The 16,838-nt window shown below is 37.9% G+C and overlaps 1 long non-coding RNA gene across 1 annotated transcript; it reads right to left on the reverse strand.

Annotated features, from left to right (window-relative positions):
• Positions 1–13,504: 13,504 nt before the first annotated feature.
• LOC124161912 lies at positions 13,505–16,222 on the reverse strand. Its single transcript, XR_006865440.1, has 3 exons — positions 15,603–16,222; positions 14,941–15,107; positions 13,505–13,744 (listed from the first exon to the last, which is right to left on the reverse strand). It is a non-coding gene; the product is annotated as an uncharacterized LOC124161912 (long non-coding RNA).
• Positions 16,223–16,838: the final 616 nt, after the last annotated feature.

Consider the following 16,838-nt stretch of genomic DNA (forward strand, 5'->3'; position numbering starts at 1 on the left):
AATCTATCTACGTTACCACATTCATTTCCACACAGATTCATTCAAGGAGATTCATAAGGAGAAATAAATTGGTAAATGAACTCTTTACTCTACTTAATCCAACGACTATTTATAATAATTCATTAATTACAGAAAAAATGATCACCTTTGTCTCCCAACCGTTTATTCAAGCTAGTCCGTGATTTTACTGTGATATATTTTTTCGGTGTAGAATTTCCACCTTGCTGTTATAGCTATTAGCGTAACAGATCGTGAAATATTAAAACTAATGCGGAAAAAGTTGAGAAATTAATCAATGGGCCCTGATAATATGTCCATCTATACATTGAAACTAGGGGATGAGGTAATATATTAGAATAATTTTTTTCGTCACCCTAATAATGGGTACTTGCCCTGCGATAGGAAAATGGCTACCGTCAAACCCATTTTCAAGGGGGCGATAAAACTAAATTAGAATGTTATAAACCAATCAAGACTAATGTCAGTAGTGTGGAATTCAATTGAAAAGGTTATCGCTAGGTACTAGTGCGAATTCTAGGATTAAAATGTCAGGCTATTTTTGTATCACTATTGTTTCAGGAAGGGCTTTTTTAAGTTACCCAGTTACTGGGGTTATCGCAAGACATTGCTTAAGTCCTGTATCAAGACAGTGAAATTGATGCAGTGATCATTGATTTCAAAAAAGCTTATGATAAGGTGTCACATGGTCAATTGATATATAAAATAAATTGGATAGACAGATACACATACAGATAGACAGATAGATTAACCATGGATAAGAGAATTTTTGAAAGATAGATACCGGAGGGCAGGAGTAATTGTTGGATATTCCTTGGAGATAGCGATAATATCAGGGGTCCCGCAAGGAAGCATAGAAGTGGGAACAGAGTCACAGTTATGCCAGGGTTTTTGGGATGGAAACCTCAATGGTGAGAGCCATTAATAGGTTATGTGGTGTCTTCAAAGCCTTTACAAAAGAGCGGAGTTGGACGGAAATAGGAAGGAACGATCATAAATTCAAAATTAAGTTCAAGAAGCGGAAAACAGATATTTTGTAAAAAAAAACCCTAAAAAGAGGAATAAAGGAGTGGATTAACGTCCCTGAAGATATTTTAAAGATATTCCCCGTAAATACAACAATTTTAAGAATAAGTGCTCATCGATTCTTGTTTGATGACATTGCGGTTTATTATGGCGAGTTTGAAATAGGTTTATGTTTGGTCAATGTTCACATTTTAGTTATTTCATAGTAGAATTAATGTCTTTTTAAATAATATTTGTGTATTTTCTGTCAATTTAATTCGTTATTTCATAGGTAAACGTTCATTCATTTGTTTAAATCTAATGCTACCACCAGAAAAAAGCCTAATAGCAGTTATTTGTAATAAGTAAGTAAAATGTGGTCTCACACAGTTAGGAAAGCGTTTGTTCTTTCATTCACGTAAATTCACACATTTTGTTTTCGTAATTAAGTACTAGACATTTGAAAACTATAATTATCGATTGAAATATAATTAATTTTCTTACGATACGGAATTCAAAATGATTTTTCTTATGAATGTCTCTGGTTATTTACTAAGAAATGTAGTTGAGTAAGAATTATTCTCAACTTAGATTGGACAGTAGTTAGCCGAAAGGACACGAAGATGCAACCTCTGCCACTTCCTCTGCTTATTTATTCTCAGTGAATTAATCTGCCTCGAAGTAAATGTATTTTAACGTAAATAGTCATTATTTTAATAAATTTGGACGTTTAAAAAAATTCGGTATTATTTACGTATTGAGTTTACTGTGTCTAATATGCTGATTTTAAGAATGATTCTTTTACAAAATGAAGAAAATATAATTACTTCGAATTCGAACCCGCCAAAAACTCAAGCGCTACTAATCCGCTTGAAATTAACCTACTCAGCTACGGAGCCACATCTATCTCACATTTAAACGTTGAGTCCAAATATGAATCTAAAACGAGGAATAACTTTGCCAGTGGGCCCTAATGAAAACACTTCGACGGCCAAAACATGAGCGTGAGTTTCATCAGTGCATGTCATCCGCATGGGCTATTGCGCCTGGAGTTTGACTCCTGTCTCGCTAGCCCGATCGCCCCCGCGTCCGTCCTCATCGGCTCTTGGTGGCGTGCGGTTGAAGCATGCCGTTACCTCATGTGCCAACCTTCCAAGCTTTTACCGTCCCCACCACATCAGTTAAATTGGGGATCGTGGGTGTTTACATAATATCGGAAACGATAGTACATAACGTTTTAGACATTAAAAATTAAACGTTTTAGCGCTTTCTCTCAAATATGGGAAAAGAGCATAATTTTATTTGGTCTGTCTGTGCACGTATGTGTATATCTAGCAGTTATAGTAAAGTATGTACATGCAGTGTGTAACTGTCCTCAATTTTACGGCTGATTTCGATTAGGGGTGCCGACTTAAAAAAAAATATTAGGGGGGCCCAAACCGGGTATCTTGCCCCAGGAATTTTTATAAGTAGTGAGGTTTTTAAGCATTTTAGAAGAGTCATATGATCAGCATTAGAACCCTGATAACTCGAATCCTGATATCTGGACACTTCGGGGAAAATCGAGAAGCCAGGCACATTTTTTCGTCACACCCGTAACCAATTTTTGAGGGGGCTCGGCCCCCCTCAGGCCCCATGGAGTTGGTGCCATTGATTTTGATGGCAGTTCTAGATTCGGTATGGAATGCAATTTCTAAAAACATTTAATGATTACGAGGTCTCGAATCCACGCCCCTAGTCTGAGGCTTTGCTTAATTACGTACGATGAGTTTTTTTTGCGATTTTCAACAATGTTGCGAAATAAATTCAATAATTTTGATTTTGTTGCTAAGTATAAGAATTATACTATTATATAAATAGTAATATACTGATTGCGGTAAAAAAAACTTTTTTTTTAAATCGTTTAGCCCCTAAGAATGACGCATAGCTGCTGAATATTTTAGAGCGTAAAATATGTGATTTCGGAAATTTCTAAGGTTAATATGTTTCCCATGGCACCGTAATTCAACTAATTAGAAACTAAAGGAATTATTGTTTTTTCACGAAGAATTATGAGGGTAAATATTGCATTTTACATCTTTAGAACTGATTTTAGAATTATATTTTTTCTATTTTAGTTTATTTTTTTCTTTTCTATTCTATATTTATATTCTCTCCCATGGAAGTACAGAATCAAACGTAAAATCTAAACGAATATGAAAATTTGACATTTTCTAAAAGACGCCGTCTAAAGTGAAAAATTCACATCCTCGTCCGAAAAAGTGGGCTCAAAATCTATTTTGGTTTCAAAAATTGTCTGTCAATATATTTAAACTTCACATTTGAGAGCAAGAGGAAGATGCTCCCTACCTTTTATTCGATGACTCGTCCATCTGCGGCAGAGCTCAGCTGTCCATCGGCGATTCCCCAAAATACACATATTCACCAGCACTACACATTCTACACACTAAAGACCATGAATTCTTCCATTAAAACTTAACACTTTCACTGCTTTCCCGTCAAATCTTGAAAACTTTAAGAGCTAGGTTGGTGGCAAACTTTGGGTTAACTTTAAGAACATGAAATATTCCAAGAGTTATAACCCGTAAAAGAAATTGCACCAAGGACATAGTACATCCACTTTATAAAAAGAAGGAATGGTTACCTCGAAAATTAATTTGATGCATGCGTATTTAAGCCATTCTTTAGAACCTGTTTTCATGATAAGAATAATAATAACCTGTAATAAGCTGATGTATATCTCTGAACAGATTAAATGAAAGGAAACTTTTCCAAATTAGAGAAACAAATTTGAAGAGATTAAGTATTCTGATAATGCATTCGTGAAACATGGCTTCGTTAAGAGGTAAATTTTCACGTACATTTTTGGCTCATTCATTAAACTATAATAAAATGGCAAATTCTTATATAAAATTGCGCGTTGTATCAAATAAGGTAGTGGGAACCGAGGGTGGAACGGGATAGCGATTTTTAAATGTGAAAAAGGTGCTCCGCAAGCGGTAATAAACTATAGCTAGTCCAGATTGGTGTTGCTCATAAGTTCATCAACAATAATCTGGACTAGATATAGTTGTTGCCGCTTGCGGAGCACATTCTTCGGCACTTATAAATCGCTGACCTCGTTCCGCACAGGGTTCCCATAATTAAAATAATATAATAATAATAAAATGTGTTTTTATGGCGTAACCAGTCCTTCCGGTAGGATCTAGAGAGTCAAACCCCAAAAACGCAAGTTGCATAAACGACAATAATTTTTACTTTACCTTATTGCCAAAGAGTATATCTTTACTTTGCACCTAACGATCAAAATATAATGATTTAATAAGCAGAAAAAGCATGGAATAATAGTTACAAGTAAAGACATACCTCCATTCTTCAGCAACAGACCATCCGCCTCTCACCACCAATAAAACAGCTGTGAGACTCCGACTTCACGATAACAGAATGAGGACTAAGTGGAAACACCGAAAGCGGTTGCACTGCTTCTTACTTACACCTCTTGGGGGATGAGAAATTGCTTAGGAATGTATGGGGTTCTGCTCGGCACGAATAGTCCAATGCAGAGTAAAATGCACTGAACTGATTTTGAGTCACAGTGCACCACGAAGTCAGACGGGTGAGTTTCGGTTTACGCGTCATTGGGCTAGCAAGGCAGGGAGGGAGTTGGTGGCTAAGGGGAGGTAGTAATAGTGCGATGGCGAGACGAGGGGGGGGGAAGTGTCTCAGGGCGCCACCCTCTATGCACTAACACCATTAATTAAATTTTAACGGTGAGCTATCGCTACATTAATTTGCTGCCATGTGTTCTATTACATGCACTCTGGCTATTTTAAAATTTCTAGGCGAATTTTATGATCAAGCTGACAAAAAAATCATACGTAAATTTACAACTTGAAATTATTTCATGTCCCTCGTTTTAAATTCAAACAAATTATATAGTATTTTTCCTTTGCGTTGTTTAGGGATCGCGATGCTAAGGTTGGTTACCTTTATAGATATTGAATCTCCCTTTTTTGCACGGAGTGCCAGCTTTACGGCACGGAGGTATCATTTAGATTGCAACAGGTGTTCGTTGCGAAGGAAATTCAAGTTTTCATTGTTACTTATACTAAAAAAATAACAATGTTGATGCGAGTAAACGGAGAGGTGGTGAGAACTGAATCTCAGAACATTCGCAGCACTAAATTTTTGGCGCAGGGCGTATCACTATTCGAATGTATTCGTATCGACCGGCTTAACATTATGGTGTTAAACGAAGTCAAGTTAGGATGACGTTTACCGTCGTACTATGGTAGACGTGATCACGAGGAGAGAGTAAAGGAACAGACTGCAGAACGGAGAGACTTGAAATGCCATTTTACTCGTACTATTACGTATAGCAACGGTGTCTATGAATTAATAGAATTAATGGCGTTATTCGCTATGACAACTTATTGCATGTTTTCTCCATAGTTCTAACCTTGCAATGGATTTGCTATAGGAACTACAAACCACTGGAAAGTTTTGTCTTTGCATGAGTGTTCACCTATATTTTGCTATAATTCGTATTATTTCTATAACCGTGTGGTGTGCATGCTGGAGTCCAATTGCATGCTGCATGCTGAAAAATGATCATCCCCTGCCAAACACCCTTGTGGTGGCTTACAGGGTATCATGTAGGATAAATTTGAGCCAATTAGGGTTACATGCACGATAAAAGCTTGTGGAATCAGGATTTCCCATGCTCGGAATGACTCATTTTAGTCAGTTAGCACCTCACACTTCATTATTCCTCCCTTATCCTGGCCCAGAAAAGAAGTCGCTGGTCACCGAGTAGGGACTACTTTGGCTCAGTTTCCTCATGTACCCCAAGGAGAGGACACCGGTGGCAGAAAGGCCTGCTGAGCGCGGCTCGCGACTATCTTGGGAATTAGGAACGAATTGGCGGAAATGCGATGCAAACAATGATTTTTAAGTCGACGTTCTAGAACCAACAGAGAATTGAGAAAACTAACGTATGAGCTAAATATTCTTATATCTAACGTTCAATCTCAAGTAAGTGTCTCAGATGTCTCAAGTAAGTGTCTAAAATTCTCGATGTAAGTGAATTGAATAGTAAGTGCTTAATCATTTGACATTAGTAAATTGATAATATCGTTAGTCATTACAACCCAAGATTTATGGGAAAATAACTACTGCTTAACTCGGGGAATGTCTGGACATGCATATATCATTGTTCTATTTTATTGTATTCTTTTCAGGGGCCGTATTCTGTATTTCGTCGGTACCGCACCGGTCGGTTTCCCTTCCCAGCCCACCTACAGCAGATCATTCCGTACCGACGACGGTTTCCATACCGACGACGGCAAATTCAGCGATTCAGTATGGTGTCGGTATCAAACCAGACGGTACGGTTCCCCCTCCTTTTAAAACAGGGAAAATCCGAATATATCCGAAATTGAGTGAAATAATAGTTGCCTATTCAGAGTGAGATAAAGTGATAACATTGCGGCATAACTCATATTTAATCAAAAATATATTTTTTATGTCAAAGGAGCAAATAAATGATGATAGAGAGAAATAAAGCCTATTACAAGCGAGTGAATGTGGTAACATAAATGAGAGAAAGTCATTATATGTTAGCAAACCTCATGTTTATTAACCAATATCTTATATTTCTGTCAAGGTAATCAATATAGATGATGACACAGTGAATTATAGAGGCGTATTCGAAGGGGCAGAAAAAGATAACATTGCAGCAAACCTCATTATTTACTCGGTGATGAGGTAAAAACAAAATAAAACGTACAATGCGCACCGGGGAGTTCATGAAACCCACTAGTCGGTGGCCGTACCGACACCTTTTTGCTGTCGGTACGGCTACCGACGATCTCCCGTCCTCACGTCGGTGCCGCACCGATCGGGTTCGTACAGAATCGCACCACTTCTTGCGGGGAGTCGGTGTGACGTCGCACCCGACGAATCGGTGCCGCTCCGATCGGTTTGGAGTTACAGAATACGGCCCCAGGGATGGAGTTTGTTGTCGTCATTCTCAATCTTTTTATTTTCGGAAATTACGACTTATTGCTAGATTAAGATAAACGATATTGGATAAGTTGTTAACAATGCTTATATAATGAGTGGTAGTAATGCTGTACCTACAGAATCGAAGGAAACAATATTACAACATCACAATAAAGTTTGTATGTGATGGAGATTGTTGTTGCTGGAATGAATTATTGAAACTATCCTTGAGATCGTAGTTTCTTTTTTTAAATATTGGTTCCGTATAATGCTATTTATTCATGATTTGGTAATATAGTTGTCATTAAGTAAGTTCCGTATAAATGTGATCAACGGAAGGTTATGCCATTGGCAGCGTAGCAGACGAAAATAGCATACCATGGAACGTGAACGTAGGATTCAAATGCAAATGTCATATTAGAGGAACAAGTTAGGAAATTGTTATAAAAATATGGAGCTGGGTGTAATTAAAAGAAGTGTAATGACGAGGGAGTAAATAAATTGTGATTGGGTGAAATACATATGTATAAGTTGCGCATTCTAAGTGAGAGAAAATGATAATATTGCGGTAAACCTCACACTTATTAACAAATATCTTCTTTTATCGTCAAGGGAATCAATGGTTGACGATGAAATGAAATATAGTTGCCCGTTACAAATGAAAGAAACTGATACCGTTGTGGCAAACTTCGTACTTAAATAAAAAGATCTTATTTCTATGCCCAGAGAATCGCCAAATTGATGCTTGAGTGAAATAACAGTCGCCTATTCAGAGTGATATAAAGTGATAACATTGCGGCAAAACTCATATTTAATCAAAAATATCTTTTTTATGTCAAAGGAGCAAATAAATGATGATAGGGAGAAATAAAGCCTATTACAAGCGAGTGAAAGTGGTAACATAAATGAGAGAAAGTCATTATATGTTAGCAAACCTCATTTTTATTAACCACTATCTTATATTTCTGTCAAGGTAATTAATATAGATGATGACACAGTGAATTATAGAGGCGTATTCGAAGGGGCAGAAAAAGATAAAATTGCAGAAAACCTCATTATTTACTCGGTGATGAGGTAAAAACAATATAAAACGTACAATGCGCACCGGGGAGTTCATGAAACCCACTAGTCGGTGGCCGTACCGACACCTTTTTGCTGTCAGTACGGCTACCGACGATCTCCCGTCCTCTCGTCGGTGCAGCACCGATCGGGTTCGTACAGAATCGCACCACTTCTTGCGGGGAGTCGGTGTGACGTCGCACCCGACGAATCGGTGCCGCTCCGATCGGTTTGGAGTTACAGAATACGGCCCCAGGTCAATTCGTGAAAAATTTGACGTCAGCCATGCAACTGCCTTGCTGACTGTGCGGATAGTGACAAAGGCGTTGATATCGCTAGCACCTGTCGTAATTCGATGGCCTAGGCGCCATGGAGCGCAGGTCGTTTGGGGAGGTTTTGAGGCCATCAATGCCTTTCCTAAAGTTTTGGAAGCTATCAATGGGACACACAATCATATTCCTGCTCCAAAACATAATCCGGAAGCCTATATTAATCGGAAAAAAATATCATTCCATTCAGTTGCAGGTAATTACTAACTGAGTAATGTGACCCTGGTCAAATTTCAATTCGAATGATGCAAAGATACCAATATAACATTCATTATTTCTCACAGGGAATATGTGACCATAAAGCCCGTTTCCTAAACTGCTACGGTGGGCACGTAGGCTCACCCCATGATCAACGAGTTTTCCGTCTGTCGGAAGTGCAAGACTTTCATGGCGATGCAACAAAATTTCCTAGTGACAGTCATTTATTACGCGATGCTGCTTACAAGCTGCACTCAAACCTCATTGTCCCCTACCGAGATAATGGACACCTGATGCGACGTCAGAATCATTTTAATTTTTGTTTATTGTCAGTTACACTGAGAGAACAGGTTTGGATGCTACACCCTAAACCCTTTTGGGCGGGGAGGTTTGGATGCGTCATCAAGAATCATGCGACGTCAGAACTAACTCTTTGGATGTCAGAACCAAAGGCAAAGAATGTCACACCAAACACGTCCAGTCAACGTCCTTTGGATGGGAGAACCAAAGTCTTGGTTAGTGCACTCTACCGGTTTAGGTGCGAAATCTAAATCTATTGTTACGCGCTCTAGTGGCAATCTCATGAAGCTCTCTAGCACCCGCAGTTCTGTGTTCAGCCGTGGAAGCCGTAGACACGTGTGGACTTGTTGTGCTGAAAAACGGGCGAACTCTACTGCCGTTTGTACTTCGTTGCTCATGCTGCTCGAGATTATGGACGAGGGCACGGCGAATTTCTTATCGAAGGCTGGACTTGGAGCCTATATACATGTGTTTGCTGGTAAGTTGTGAGTTGTTGTTTATTCTCACGGCCATTTTGTGTTTATTCTCACCGCCATGTTGCATTACTTCTCATGCCCGCACTACCACCCTTTGCTTATGATAGTTCTTCAGATTCCTTTTGTTATCTCTATGTGCTTATTAAAACAAAGTTCAAACTCTCAGATCATATTTTGTCGGAAGTGCTGCTGTGCTTATTAACATGGACCTTTATTTATTGAGGTTAAATTGTCTCACGTTTCTTGTATTTCCCGATAATATTTATAATATGTTGTGATTGTATTTTAATAATATTTTATGTTATTGGCATAGAATGTGATAATGATATTAATTCACTGTGTTTTGTGCACTTTTTATGATATTATAACGGTGGATTCATCGAGAGCCTTGCGGAGTAATCACCGAGAACGTTGGCACGGAGGTTATTGACGAGGAAAGGAGAATGAACAAGAAGAGATTGAGAAAAATTGTGTGTTTGGAGTGAATTTTATGTAACTGTGTGTTTACATATTGGAAATAAATGTTCTTTCTAGTGTTCTACAAATGGGGATATTTATTTTTCCACCCACGCACATTACAATATGTTGAATTATGTGATAATAGATAGGTATTATGACAACTACAGAGCTAGGTTTTCTCATTTTTTAGTTGCACTGTCCTAGTGGCCTATTCAGAAATTGGTTGAAAAAGAACAATATTAAAATGTAGTGGGCTGAATAGGAGGGAGGAAGGGGTAGGCGCCCAATCCTTTGGGCAGGTGATCTAAACTTTTCATTCGGCCTCCAAACGTCGTTCTGATGAGCTACCCAACGCTTTGGTTCTCACACCCAAAGTACTCGTCCATCTTCTTTGGATGTAGCAACCAAAGGAGTAGTTGGAACATCCAACTCCTCATCACCCATTCCCTTTGGGTGACACAACCAAATGTATGGACAAGTCCTTTCCTTCACCTCAGCTTTGGGTGTGACACCCAAACCTACGATTCTCATATCCAAAGTGTTTTTTCAGTGTAGGATATCTATTGAGAGGGCCTTGGGCTCCTGAAAAGTCGCTTCCGCAGTTTGCTGCATTGTCTGCAAATGACTGACACTGCAGAAATACCCCAGTTTGTTCTTGCTTCTTGCGTATTACACAACATCTGCATATAGCCCGGAGATGATTGGCGCGAATCGACCACAAAATAACAATACATGCAATGGGCATGCCTCACCGGTATCCCAAAGCATATTTTTGACAAATTAATCCGCGTTCTAGTTTGATTTGAATTTAGAAGAAATTACGCTTCAATACAGTATTTTAGATAATTGCGCAATAGACCATGGTTTTATTTTTTACACAGTATGAATAATAAGTTCATTATGATTTTGGAAAAGAGTGATCAACAAGAGCCTCTATTTTATTATCATCGCCTTCCTCCCTACATTATCAGTGCCAAATCATATTTTGTGACATCTGATGCTACCACATTGCAGAAAGAGATTTCAACTCATAAAAATAAAATTTTCATTGAAAATCATGGAAATAATGATGAACAGCAGCCTTTTGTAAAATGGAAGGTAGAAAAAAATTATGCCGCGGCCAAGAATCAAACATAGGATCTCCGGGTAGGAGTCAAGTACAGTAACCACCGCTCCTAGTTGTTGAGACCGTATTTCTGAGGGAATAAAACCAACCTGTAAATGTCTAACCTCGTTTTTGTTAAAACTATCGGTTATATAACCCCATATGGGGGATGATTCGTGGTCAGCTCCCGATGGACTACGACACTACTAAGTTAGATCGAAATCTGAGACCCTCACTTCGCCACTTTCCTTGTTAGACAAGAGGAGGAAGTAATAGGCTTATATATTGAGGCAGGATTAACATCTGGAATGATGTTGAATGATGAATCTGGACATATTTTATTTACGAATGAAAATCATCGCATTCTGAGAGCTGTTGTTAACAGAACAACAGAAAAACTCTCTAGCGATATTTCACGTCCACAATACGATCTAAATGCTAACTGGAATTGCAGTCTTTGACTCTCAAAAAGGATAAGTTGCCATTAATCCTCTGGGCTACTAAGACTATCACTGAAAGAGAGACCGCACTCACCGGCAATCGCCTCGATGGCATGGTTCAGTTGAGTCATTCCGCGATGTAAAAGGAGTGTGTTAATCGCACAGTATGGGTGTACTCAGTTGGGGGGGTCAGGAGGGGACAACTGCCCCCCTCCCCAGAATCGAAAATTAATGTAATTCAAAAGGAAAGTTTGGAACAAAATTTATTTTGAATAAAAATGGTTTGAGCATAAAACGTGTACTTAAAGAAATAATTTTTTCAAGCAAAATATTTAGGAAATGCACGACTACGGCTTGTCCCCTCCCCTAGTTGTGATCCAGGGTAGACCCTTGTCTTGGTGGTCTAGGGATGACTACTTTCACTATGTCTAAACATAGGACATAATACTGAATGCGGGTGAGGTGACGTCGAGATGCTAGTAAAAGAAGAAGGTTGGGATATGGACAAGTGAACAAAAAACCAACTAACGATGTGTAATCTAGCGATTACCTTACTATTTCAAGTCGGAACATCCCGAATGAACTTTAAAATGCATATAACTTACTGCCATCTGACTCATTCACAATCCTGGATAATTAATACTCACCACTATGAATTGCAATTGCAGGCGCAATACACAGTTAAGGATTTGGAGGAAAAACGACTGATCCAGGATAACACGCAGTTCATCCCTGTAAATTAAATTCAATTGAACTCAAAATAAGGAACAATATACGAAAGATTATGGAATTCCGTCTCCCTGAAAAAGATCGACCAATTAAAGTGACATTAATCAAGGTTATCTGTAAAATAAATCAGCATGCATGAAATTCTGCTAAAAACCCTAATCTAAATAAGTCAAATCAAGTCTTTCTATCGCTTTAACAGTGTCAACTAACGTCTATGATAACATCACCCAAACCAAAACGGGTTTACTGTTAACCTTACGAAAAAATGAGGTTACCATCTTGATATTTTGAGCGTTAGCAACTATAGTAGATCCCATTCCGACATTTTCCCGATCACTGATATGAGGAGCGAATCACACTTCGATGAATAACTGTCGGCTGGCTAGTGACTAACCCTTTAAGAGTCGCCCGAAAGTGCAGCACCACAATTCTTACGACGAACCCCCTTCATTTCAATCTATATTCAATTCACGATCTATATTCAATTTCTCTACTCGAAAATGGCGTATTTTTTCCAGTCGTTACAATAAACCTTATTTACAACTCCTGATAACGTGGACTTGTGCGTCTTCTTGAAAAAAATCTGAACTCGCGTGATCGTCACCTCAAAACCGTCATCGCCTCGCTGTTAACGAAGGAGAGGGACATAAAGAGAGAAAGAGTTTTGAATTTGATCGTTCCGCAAGCCTGAAAATATATTCTAAAGCAAAAAGGGTCGCTACGTTTAGGGTTGGCAATATTTGGTCGATTTTGTTCATAACAATTTAAATTAAGCTCAATTTAAAATTAGATTAAGACATTATATATTGATAAAATAAATAAAATCTATACCCTAGTGACCACTATTAAGTTTTAAATGGGTGTCACTAAACTTGTTATTTATCTCTCATACTCCATCTCAGAAGTCGAGTTTTCTTTTCATTTCAATGAATACATACCATTCCGAAAATAAACTTAAAGTAGAAACTCATTTATGCTTGTGGGAAAAAATTTAAACATTCACATTTTTCTCACGCACATCTCTTGGGCTCTCCAATATAAATACATACATGAGGGTATTAAATACAACTTTTATGCAATGAGGCTCATGAATTCAAGTAATTTATTTTTATTTTTTAGGGGTGAAAACCTCCTCCTACTTCATGATATTTAAACCCTTAAAAATCAACCCTTATTCGGGGTTAAGGAAAAAAATTATTTACCACAAAAAATATATTTTTCGTCAAAATGCCCTAATTTAAGAACGATGCCGATTTAAATATGTACAACCCTTAAAAACCACCCCTTGTAACATTTCAATTCTTACAAACTACTTAAAATAGGTAGAAATAGGAAAAAAGTAAATTTACACACTAACGTTTATTTAAACAAAATTACATTACAAATATTTACATGCGTAGAGAGATATATATATACACATAAAAATAAATATTTTAATCATGTTCAGCATGTATGATTATCGTGGTCGTCGAAGTCATCCTTGCAGGAATAGAAGGATCAAAAACTTTGCTATTTCCAAGTAGTATTATATTAAATATACTTATCACTTATCACACCAACCCCATCCCACTCCATCCCCCATGCCACCAGCTTTCTGCCCACACCCTCCAAGATGGCTTGCAGCTGAGGGGAGAAAGATGGTACAGAAATTGAATTTCCATCGCGGATTTATAAAAACTGTATGTGAGTGCACTGAAATTTAATAGGGTACGAGGAATCACTGCAAAAACAGCCATGGGAAAATTCAACATTAGTGGTATAAGAAGCCCGCGTCTTATCTCTGCATGAAAAAATGAAAAGATGTTTCATTTCGATAGGGATGCATGAAAATTTCAATGAAATTTAAACAGAATTCAAGGGAATATGTTCAAAATGGTTAAAAAGTTTCTAGAAAAAACTTGAAATCCTAAAGCTGAAAGTAGTTCTAATATGTGTTTAGTGCTATAAGTTAGGACCTGTATAAAATTTATCAAATTTATACCAGCAAATTTTTAAGTTACTTCCTGTGATACGCTATGGACGCCAGAGAGCAAATATCTAAATGGGCAGAGTATTCTCCTAATGAATTGATAAAATGGAGGAGACTCATACAATTGGGATTCAACAAGAATTCTTTACTTAGCCAACGAAGTATTTCTTCAGAAGTGGCATTAAAAAATATAATTCACTTTATAATCTATCAATAGTTAAAAATAATTCTGAAGAACATAATTTACATTCTTTCATTCTCTACTTAACATATTCACAAAAAAATGATGATTTGATTTTTTGAAAAAGGACTTTTGCAAAATGTTTTGAGAAAATATTTAGTTTATCAATTGAGAAAGAAAAAAAAACATGAATAAAAATTAAAGAAACTGATTTTCAATGCAGTGCTTGGATGAGCAATAATAAAAAAATGAAAGGTGACTGATTACATACAATGTTCATGATGCATCAGGATTATGCAAAGAGGTGAGATTAAATGAATGTATCTAAGCTTGTTTGGAAGAACTGAAAGATGTTGACTTCATTTTGCATTAGTATAAATTAGGCTAAAAAAAGCAAGAAATCCTTAATGGCAGAATATGCATCATGAATTAAAAAAATAAACTCATGTGGATATCGTTTTAAAAAATTGAATTGAATGTAGAAGAAATTATTTTATAAATGAAATTAATATGCAAAATTTAATTGAAAGTGGGTAATATTGATTGGTTGTCCTTAAAAGTTGATTTCAATGTAATACAAATTTTGGATTGTTATTCATACTTAAGCGGAGTTGGTTTGCGCAGAATAAAGATAAAGGTGCTCAGGACAGTATTTGTGGAGAAATTTACCTTAGTGAATCTATCAAACGTTTCTACATCATCCTGATAATGCAATTAAATTTTAATAGGTTGACGCCTTCCCTCTTCTTTGTCTTGACATGTTTCTTCTCCTTTCAGTTGTCTGATGGTATCTCTTGCAATGCCTACATTCCTTCGGCCACCGGAATGTCTTGATCCTAGAGAGAGAGTGGGTTAGTTCATGCAAGGTAAATAAATGATCCTTCCCCCAAGACATAGCACACTCTGCACTGCAACATATGGAAAGTCACTGTGGGGAAGGAGGAAATTAACCCTTTCACATTCAAGTGACACCGTTTCTAACCCGTGCACTGCAATGGTATGCTGTGAATGCCAAACCTTGTTTCAACATAAAATTCTAGATAATGCTCTTTAAAATCCTAGCCTTACTCGACACAATAATTCAAAACCCAGAGGGCCCAAAAAGTAAGCTACGTGTGAAACTGGGATCCTCTTGTCTTGAGCCTATGGAGAGAGTACATGCAAGGTAAATACCTTTCCCCAAGGAATTGCATAAGCTTCATTGCAGTATACAAGTCATTGTGGCACAAGGAGGAAGTTACTACCTTTTCATTCAAATGACAGTTTCTATTCCATAATGCTGCAATGCCCATGTCAAACCTCAGTTTGACAAAAAAGTATAATTGACTAACCTAAAATAACCTAGTCTTACTTGGCACAATGATTCATGGTCCTAAGGGCCAAATCTAAGCTAAGTCATTCGCATTCTTCTTCCTGGAGTGGTCTTCTTGTCCTGAAGTCTCTCTCTTCTCCTAAATTTGGAGGACTCGGGAATCACACCCATCCTTTTGTTTCTGAACAATCAAAAGGCTCAAAATTTTTGCTCAATCATGCAACCCATCAGATAAAATGCATGCAAGGTTCAAACACTTTTTGCTTTTTTTATTCTATCTTCAAACTCCCATTATTTTGCTTCATCCTCCACGAAATCCTGGAACAGAGTGGATAAATGACATGAATGAAAAATACCAAACTGTAAGTTATCCAAATATGTATCATAAAATCGAAGAAATTATAATACATAGTACACATAAATTTCCTCAATATGGTACCTTTATGCCAGTTCCTTATGTTAGCTTAATATATGTATACCATTTGTGAATGCATATTGTAACCGTAGAAATTTGGCAGGTTACATAAATTGGTTTGAATGGATATTTTTGAGGGAAGGAGAGCTTCATTTATTTGTCTTATATAAGTTTGACCGTGTGTGTGTGTGGGTAGTTCAGTGTGAATGGACTTGTGTGTAATGCATTTCACCTCCCCCCCAATTCCCCACCTCCAGATTTTGGGGTTTTCCCATCACGTGACTTTGTGTATGAGCTGGCCCGTAATAGAGAAGAGTGCACTCCTTCTCAACCACCCACACCCACCGAGGAGTGATGGTGCAAGGCTGCCTACGACCACCTGATTCTCCTTCACCTATACATTCACCCTCTCCCCCAAAATAGATTAAACATACTTTAACTCCCCCATGGTGACTTACCTCTAGAAATAGGCCTCTTTCTCATTTTCTCCCCACCCTCCTCACCCCCTGAAAACCAACCCTCTTTGAGGCATGAAACCTAAGGAGCCACCAGCTGAAAGAGATACATCAACCCCGGCCTTATCATGCTGCCGGAGGCTCTGCCAGTTTGTCAGGGCAAGCGCCTCATTACATGAGTGGTCTATGGAGAGAGGGAGAACCTGGAGGCAATGGAGTTTGGACCGGGAAGGAGGAAATGAGCGGAAACAGGAAACAGGAGAATGAATGGTAGATTTCCATCATCAATAAGAAGAAGATCAACCCATGTCATCCCACTGAGTATTCTCTCAGCCCAGGGTGTGTAGATGGTTTAGCGATGAGATATGAAGTGAAACACTTTGCA

This window comes from Ischnura elegans, chromosome 7, assembly GCF_921293095.1.
Source record: "Ischnura elegans chromosome 7, ioIscEleg1.1, whole genome shotgun sequence".
NCBI classification, from domain to species: domain Eukaryota; kingdom Metazoa; phylum Arthropoda; class Insecta; order Odonata; family Coenagrionidae; genus Ischnura; species Ischnura elegans.